The sequence below is a fragment of the Falco naumanni genome, chromosome 7, assembly GCF_017639655.2.
Source record: "Falco naumanni isolate bFalNau1 chromosome 7, bFalNau1.pat, whole genome shotgun sequence".
Classification (NCBI taxonomy): Eukaryota; Metazoa; Chordata; class Aves; order Falconiformes; family Falconidae; genus Falco; species Falco naumanni.
Genome location: NC_054060.1, coordinates 8,828,633 through 8,837,199, shown reverse-complemented (window position 1 = coordinate 8,837,199; position 8,567 = coordinate 8,828,633). Strand labels below are relative to the sequence as shown.

At 39.6% G+C, this 8,567-nt stretch overlaps 1 long non-coding RNA gene across 1 annotated transcript; it reads right to left on the bottom strand.

Moving 5' to 3' along the window:
- Positions 1 to 1,506: 1,506 nt before the first annotated feature.
- Positions 1,507 to 3,172, bottom strand: LOC121091636. The gene is made up of 2 exons (XR_005828983.1): positions 2,799 to 3,172; positions 1,507 to 1,729 (listed from the first exon to the last, which is right to left on the bottom strand). It is a non-coding gene; the product is annotated as an uncharacterized LOC121091636 (long non-coding RNA).
- Positions 3,173 to 8,567: the final 5,395 nt, after the last annotated feature.

Below are 8,567 nucleotides of genomic sequence, written 5' to 3'. Positions count from 1 at the left end.
AAAACATATCCAAACTAGGGAAAATAAAAAGAGAAAGAGGTCATTCATAGGTAAAGTGGTATTGCCTTTCAGACATATTATTTTTTCAAATTATCACTATTTATAAAACTCATGAATGAATTCATGAACAAAAGCTATAAAATATTCATGAGCATTCTATAGATGTGGAATTCTTGGCTAAACATGAAAATACACGTGCAGAATATACACACACAAACAAAAACACATATGAGAGATAAATGTCACTTTCATCCAGCTGAGAAACCTCCTAGCTGGACCCACAGACGTATGTTCTTTTATAGTAAAATGGAACAGAGTCTCAGGGCACTATGTCCAAATTATTATCTGTGGGGGCATCCAAATACATTTTTAACACAAAATACTTCTGTACATCAAATTGTTTGCTAACAGTGTACTATCCTATCTTCTCATGCCCATTCCCTCTGTCCCTTCACCTATAGGTTTCTCTAGCACTGTGCATACAACACGTGCACCGAAAACCTTGTCTTTGTTAATCGGTGCTGCATAAGCTAAGTTAATACATTTCATATCCAGATCAACACCTACAGCCATCATGACTTCATGTGTTTGGATTCTGTCCTAACTGGCAGTAAAAGCTGTCATTAGGAACAGGAAACAGTATGAAAGACCTTTCACGGCCTCTTTCAGCATGCAATGTCATCTGTTACCATGGGTTGTATAGTACTGATGGCTATAAATGCCACTCTGAATGATGCAATCTCATATGTGATGATGAACTTGAAAAAACCTTTGTTGAATTTGTGCTTAAGGTGCTCATATTCCGGTTATTCATGAGCATCCAAAATGTTGATCACCAGCCGGGTGTTTCAACAACCCCAGTGGCAATGCTACAAAACTCGTGCACAGCCCTTCCTGTAAAAGATGGCACAAATAAACTCACTTTATAGATTCCGTGAGAGTTATTTGTCAGGCATGTCAGCTGCAGCTCATTTCCCTAAATTTCGTAACCTTTCCTGGTGGAAAGGTTTAGAAATAAAATCTGTAGTTTCCCTTTCCTTTTTTCTTTTTTTTTTTTTTTTTTTTTTTAAATGATAGTGTTTCTCTGTGCAGTCCTCCTGCAATTATTTTGTTCAGATGTATCTATAAATACCTTTGGATACCTACCCAATTTCTCCTATACGTAAACTAGCTAATCAGGAGTAAAGCAATTTATTTCCCAAATTGTAGGTGTGAGGCAAAGAATTGGGCAAACCCCAAAGCGAGGGATGTGGAAGGTTAGCCAGTGCTCTACGTGGTTCAAAGGGACGTTGTGGGCAAGTCCCCGTCACTGACTGCCAATGGCTCTCCATCACGAGCAGCTGCAACCTTTCCTACCACAACCATGGGTCGCTCTTAGGAAGCAGCTGCCAATCGTGTTGTATTGTGTGATGATTTCGTGCTGTGACAAAATATTCCAACCATAGGCTCTGATGAACTCATCAAATATATTCTTTCCTGTAAAATAACAGAACCTTCACCTCAGTCTCCAAAGGTAAAGAGATCAAGTTTTAATCCACGAGAAACTAAACTTCAGCAGCGTTGAATTTGCTTTGTTCAGAATCAGGTTTTGCAACTCGGAGTGGTTGGTTGTCTTCTTGGTCCTCTTCAGGGCTGGCCCACCAGCCTGGATGACTACCATTGGGTCCGTCCATGATGAATCAAAGTCAGCTAGTGGTTGCAATCTTCCTTATACTTCTGGGGCTTCTTTCTGGAGGAGAGTTGTAAATTTAGTGGCCAGTCCTGAAAGATTTTGAAGTAAAAAGTACCAAAACAGTAGTTCAGAAGACTGGAAATGGGTCACTGTTGTCAGAAACATAGACACGGCTAACAAAGCTGAACTGTGCTGCAGAGGACACAAAGAGCATTAAGTTAAACACTACAGAAAGTATGAGCTCAAGCAATCTGTGCTACCTGGCACACATGAAGTTAAGGAGGACTGCTGTAAGTCCATAAGGTCCAGAGCAAACCAGACTTTTAGCACTGACTTTGGAGCTCCCTGGCCCTATTAACTGTTATCCAGAAGAAAAACCTTTGTGAAAGAGTCTAATATTGTGATAAATATAGAACTTTATCATCTCGTTTTACTTTGTGGACATCATACTGGATGTAAGTAGATAAGAAACTGCACTAAAGCAATTCCTGAATGGCCTTTTTTTTTTTTCTAATAGGAATCACTGTTAGTGTGTAACAATTTATTAACATTAATTACATATACAGTAGCAATATACAGATAATTTGGAATGGCAGAGCAAATGTTGAATATGTGGAAATTTATAAGAAAGAAAATTGGGTCATATGGAAAAGAAAACTTAGGAAAGGAATAAGGTGGAAAAATGAAATGTAAATTTATAAGCTGTAAGAGATGGGTGTAACGTATTAATCAACGTTGAAGTAAGCATTAAAGAATGGAGAGGCGAGGGGGCTACTGAGGTGCAAGTAGCTGTTCCCGTGACCCACCAGCCCAGGGCACATTGCTAGCCCTGGGGAGGCTTTGCAAGCTAAGGGATCATACTGCACTCATGGCACCCAGGACCTTTACCCATGGTGGTGGCATGGAATAACCAGCCACGAATTTGGTCCCTCTGAAGTCAAACATGAAAGTGCCAAGTCTGCACACAACCTAGGCAAGCACATCTTTACACATTCCTATGTGCTAAATATAACAGCACGGTGTTTAGAGTCTTTATACTACTCAAGCTACAGTTTGGCTGTCATTGCCTAACTTCAGAAATATCCCATTATTTTCACTTCTCAACCAAATAAGCAATGATGCTCACCTTTATTCTTCCTCTTTTTCTGTGTACGAAGAGATCATGAAAAAGGCAGATCCACGGGAATTTCTTAAATGGCACTGAATATGCTTGCCCAGAAAGACAAGAGATTTCACTGTCAAAACCTGGGGCTATACAGAGAAAAAGAATAAAAAGATTAGGGGAGAGGAGTTTTTGAGGTCTAGAACCAGAGCCTTGTAACAAGGATAGCCCCTTTTGTTCTCATCTCTTTTAACTTTCTTTTTCCCTCGTAACAGTTGCCCGGTGGTTATGAAGAGCTTCAGTCCTGCATTTCAACTAAGGGGCCCTTCTTTATTCTCTCAGAAGAGAGCTGTCTCAAGAGCACCATGCTAAAGTACTAAGTTATCATCAGGCTGGGGCTTTCGTGCAACTGTTTGTGTGTGTGTGAAACAAGCTCTCAACATGTTAGTAAGAAGCCTTTAACCCAGATTACGCCACCTCTCTTTCTATAGTGTTCTTTTAGGGCAGAGTGTGAAAGGTCACCCTCTCAGGCTGGATAGCAGTACTCAACCAATTACAGTGCACCAGTGTTTCCACAAAAGAGGTTTCGAGCCTACAGCTACAAAAGATTTTACGTGTCTGATTTTTAAAAACACAATTACAAAAGGAGGAGGCTCGCTTATGCCTATTTTGGGGCCCTGAATGATTTTTTTGTTTAAAAAAAAAAAAATCAATTCTGCTTCCTCAAAGAGGTCTGAAAAATGTGGCCAGCCCAGCACCTATGCTATTTAAAGAGCAAAACCTCTAATCCCTCAGGTTCAAGTAGGTGTGATTCAGGAGTCCTGTAGCTACCAGAATAATAGGATGGGTTATCTGAGCATATGAGTAGGCTGGCTTTATGAAAACAATATTTACAGCAAGTGGTATAATGGCTTTGAATTACACCTTGCATTTGCCTCGCTTTCCTGAGACATTGAAAACCGTGGATTTCTTTTGCACGGATACATTTGCAGACCTAATTCACCAACTAAAGTTTCATCATTTTCCTTAATATAAGTTCTTCAGAGGCACGCATGAGAATGAACCAGCAGCCCATGTCCTTCTGCAGTGGAGTTAAGCCGAAGTCAATGCAATGACATCTGCATTGCTCGTTGGGTACATCAATAGGGAGCTCGCTGCACATGTGGTTAGAGTAACCTTTCCCTGAACATTAGCCAACTTGAAGTCCTAAGGCAGATAGTTCCCCATTTAATGGGGACCTAGTGTCTTCCTTTACTCTGTGTAGCTAAAGGGCTCTTTTTAGTTAGGGAAAAAAATCTCAAACGCTTTTAAATTGTGTGGCTGCATATTCAAAAGACAGGATTTAGGCCATCAGCTCTTCCCAGTTAGTTCTCAGGGAACACTCCATGCTTTCAGCCTAATTGTTAAATAACGTTACAGTGAATATGTCGAAGCTATCTAGGAGTGCTGAGTACCTGCAGAAACCAAATCAAATAGGCAACCTGGAAAATTTCAATCTGGAAGTCTTGTTATTTCTAGTATGTCCATTACAGTGGCACCTCACTGCCTGTGTTTAGAATTTTTTTTGTATTTCTCTTTAAGGAAGAAGTGTATTTTCCATTCTCTTTCTTCTGGACCCCTAGAAAACCTAATAAAAGCACAGAAATTGTGTGTCTTTGGTAGAGGAAGGTAAGAACTAGATACACTGAATAAAGCATGATATTCAAATTGGCAGTAAAATATTCCTGGGATCACAAGCTGTAGATGAATTGCTACAATAGCATTTATTTGAAAATTTAGGACAGGAAGAGAAAGTTTTATTGTAGGTCATGTAGAAGACCTGCAAGGTCAAAGAAAACCAAAGACTGCTGCTATTTATGTCAGGGCACAAAACAAAGTCCGTGGGACTCCTGAGAAGCTCCATGGAGATAAGCCACCCATGCTTCAATCTCCTTTGGTGATTCTGGAAAAACTGGTTAAAATTCCTGTACCTCATTGTATGTATCTGCAAAACCATTTCTGATGTAATTCTCAAATGTGTTGTGAGATTTACTTGCCAAGTTTTGGGGATTCTTGAAAGAGAAGAGCCAAGCGACGTTTCACACCATCTCACAGAAGATATATGCAAGATTTTATATGAGCCTATCTACATGCTTTTGTATGGATTCTCCAAAAGATAAAATAAAACAGTACTTGCACATTTCCAGCAATTGTCCAATGTCTTTTTCTCCTCTTCCTCCATTCAATGAACTGTTAAAAGGCCAAGAAGAACTGTTGTGCAGATGATATGAAACTAAAGAACTTGTGGTAGGTGTTACACATTTTGGTACCATCTGTGCTATCTAATCCCAGCCAAAACAATCTCCTGTTCCTATGTAACTCTGAATCTCACTGGAAAAGGGGGGGAGTAGTGTGACTGGCTCAAACCTTCCTGTGTAGGAGTATTATTATCAGTGTTTGCAAATTTTTTCCCTCTTTATAACTACCATAACTCTTCTTTAAAACCCCTCATCTGGCTGCTGGCCTACTATAGAGACTGAGCTCTCTACAGAAAAATGGCTTATGTTGGTTGGTTCACTTCTGGTGTGTTGGAGGGAATCTTCACCCAAGAGCAAATCGTCAACTCACACAAAAAGTTCTTGTTTCACTTCCTTACTTTCTCACACCGCCTTGCAGCGTTCTTCACCCTCCTTCAGGTCAGGAACACAGAGAACATCCTGATGACACATTTTGTAGCGCAACTTAAGGCAAGTGTTTCCTGGAAATCATTCTGGATTGAAACCACTTGTGGTGGATATTTCCAGACATTGATGGCACTGCAGCATCTCATAAGACCTGAAATTAGTTTGAGGTTTGTTTGATTCTTTATTTTGTTTTTAGATTCAATCCATGCTCTGATCTGCTCTCAGGGAGCTTGCTCTTCCCTAAAAGTTTATGGGAAAACCTGTTTGTGCAAGGGGTTCACACATGTACACACATTAGTCATCTTATATGTGACATACACACGATGTTGTCATCGCTGTCAAACATAATAAAAGTAAAGCTAAGACACTTAGCCACATATTGATCTGCTTCTGTATCTCCTGCAGTATACTTAGCATAACGAGGTCTTTCCACAGGGCTCCAACGCGGGGAACAGCATGCTCCCTGCCACTGTTTGCTTTGGAAACAGCAGAGGAAGTATCTCATCTCAAACTTGCCCATTGTTCTGCTACTCTGCTGTTGCCATATAATCCTTGGGAACCTGTGGCCTTCATAAGAAACACAAAAGAGAACCTGATTAGGCTCACCGTTCCTCTTCACAAGGCCAGTTTCTCTTGGAGATATTTTTCTATGGGAGAAATATTTGAAAGGGCCATGCTAAGAAGGGGCAGAGAAAGGAGACATAGAATTAGGAAATTAAAAATCCACTCAGTCATGAAGTCTATCTCCTGCCCAGTGCAAAATGGTGCTGTATGCCTGGGTTTGTAGTACTGTGGCAACTCCTAGCAATGGCAGTTTCCACAGTGTTCCTTCATAGGTAGACAAAGAATAACCCTCTTTCCCAGAAGTCTACTTTTTTTTGTTGTCAATACGTATTTCAGTATAGTCCAACATACCTGTTCATACTGAAAGCCTGTGCAAAATATTCTGTGTAATTTCATTCATCTGCTGATTAAAAGAAATGTTACTGAAAGATAGGAACTCTTGCAAATTACATAAACTTGATTACTGTAAGTGTTAAGACAAACAAAGTTTGCCTCATAATGAAGCAATAGATGTAGCACTGTAGTCTTGCTTTGTGCTTCTGAGCAACAATTTTTTGTGTTTTATTGCCCTTGGAAGATGGCATCTGCAAACTGGTTTTTTTTCCCAAATAATCAGCATGTCTCAGACAGAGATGAATATACAGCAACAGAACCTAAAGTGTCTGTTTACTAGTTCTTTACCTTCAACCTACCCTCTCCCCTACAGGTGACTTGTTCTTTTTTTGTCTCTGCACTTCCCACATTACCTGGATCAGATAAATGCATGCTCTCTTTAATCTTATTAAAGCAAAATCCACTCAACTATCTTATAGTTAAGTACAAAATCTCAGCTCCAGAACATTGGTTTTGCCCAGGGATATGGAAGAGATATAAGTGCTTATTCAAGGATAGATTGGTCTCATTGAGACATGTGGCCAACCTGTTAATAAGTTCGTACTATGCAATATTATATGGTCTAACTTCAGGGGAAAAGCTGCTTTTTTTTTTTTTTTTTTTTTTATGGTAATCACCCAGTTTGCTGGAACGGAGGTATTTATCGTCCTACCTTTGACTTGTTTTCTTTCTTTGATGAGTCACAGGAAATATCTGTTTTTTCACCACACCCATCTTTTCAAAAAAGAGGTGAAAAGGATAGACATATACTGTTAATCAAAGATTTAAAATATTATCTCTCCTTTGGTTCATTCACCAGTAATCCTGTGTATAATAAAAGCAGATCAGGTACCTTTAACAAAATGGTATTTCTAAATTACCCCTGGGTAATTCAGAATGGTAGGTATTTTAATCTCTACAATCCCTAGTATGTATCTATTTATTTTCACTGGCTTTTGGCACCCAGCTGGCAAAAATCCAGTCCCCACGGCAAGAGAACTATCAGAAACAATAGGAACTTCAGAGACGAACACAGTCAGTGAAAGAATGATCAAATCAACAATTTATTTTTTTTTATTCGGTTTCTGCTGGCATCTAGCTGGCACAGACACACACATCCAGATACACACACACATCAAGTAATATAATGCAAGAAAAAGCGAGGGAAGAGGAAGAGGGAATGAAACTGGAACACAATACATGCAGAGAAATCCCAATAGAGCCACTACATTTTATTCAAGTTTTCTTGTTTTCCCAAGCCTCTCTAACTGGCATTATTCCACTGCAAAGAAGCACAGAAGATAAGAAAAGTTGAATGAGAGCAGCACTGCCCTGATTCTAACATGTGCTCTGTGTGTTTAAAAGTCACTTTGCCATCCTTTTGCCAAGTACTGTGTGTACATGTCTGCATGGGCGAGAGAGTTTATAAGTTTCCTACATCAGGAACATCAGTGACTGTATTTATTAGCTTGTTTACAAACCTCAACAAATCTTTCAAAATTTTATACTGTGTTATAAAGCTTGCCAAGTCAAGTCCCCTAAACTTCACAAATAACATCATAATGGCATAGATAATACAGTTATTCAACTAGTAGAGGATATCAGACCAGCAGGATTTTTCAGGCAGATTGGAGAGTAACATTAAATACAACATCGTCTTGATTAATTGGAGGAATGGTCTCAGATAAACCAACATGTGGTTCAAGAGGGGCCAATGTAAAGTGCTGCATCCTGGAGGGAAGATAAGTAGCGTTTCTGCGGAAGATGATCTGGGAGATACCCTTAGTGACAGACAAGTCATCGACATTAGGATATTGGAGGGGGAAAAAAGGAAAATGTCCTACTGGATCACGTGCAATCTGTAGATGATGCTTCCCAGCATCAGGTACCAGCTGGAGGACTGGGGTCTACCTTTGGCACTGTAATTCAAAAAAGATTTGTACCAAATAGGAAGGGTCCTCTTTCTACCAGCATGGAAATATTGAGGACTTAAATTTGCTGTCTCAGTAAGAGGAGGAAAGGAATGCTAGCAGCCTTCAAAAAAATAAAAGTAGAAGTAAAGGTGAAAGGAATAAACTATTTTACATGTCCACTCAGGCTAGCAAGATTTGGGGTAGAGATAAAGAAACATTTAAGGAAATCTGAGTGCTAGGATAGATGACTTAGGGACCTGTGGCACTAGAAAAAAAAAAAA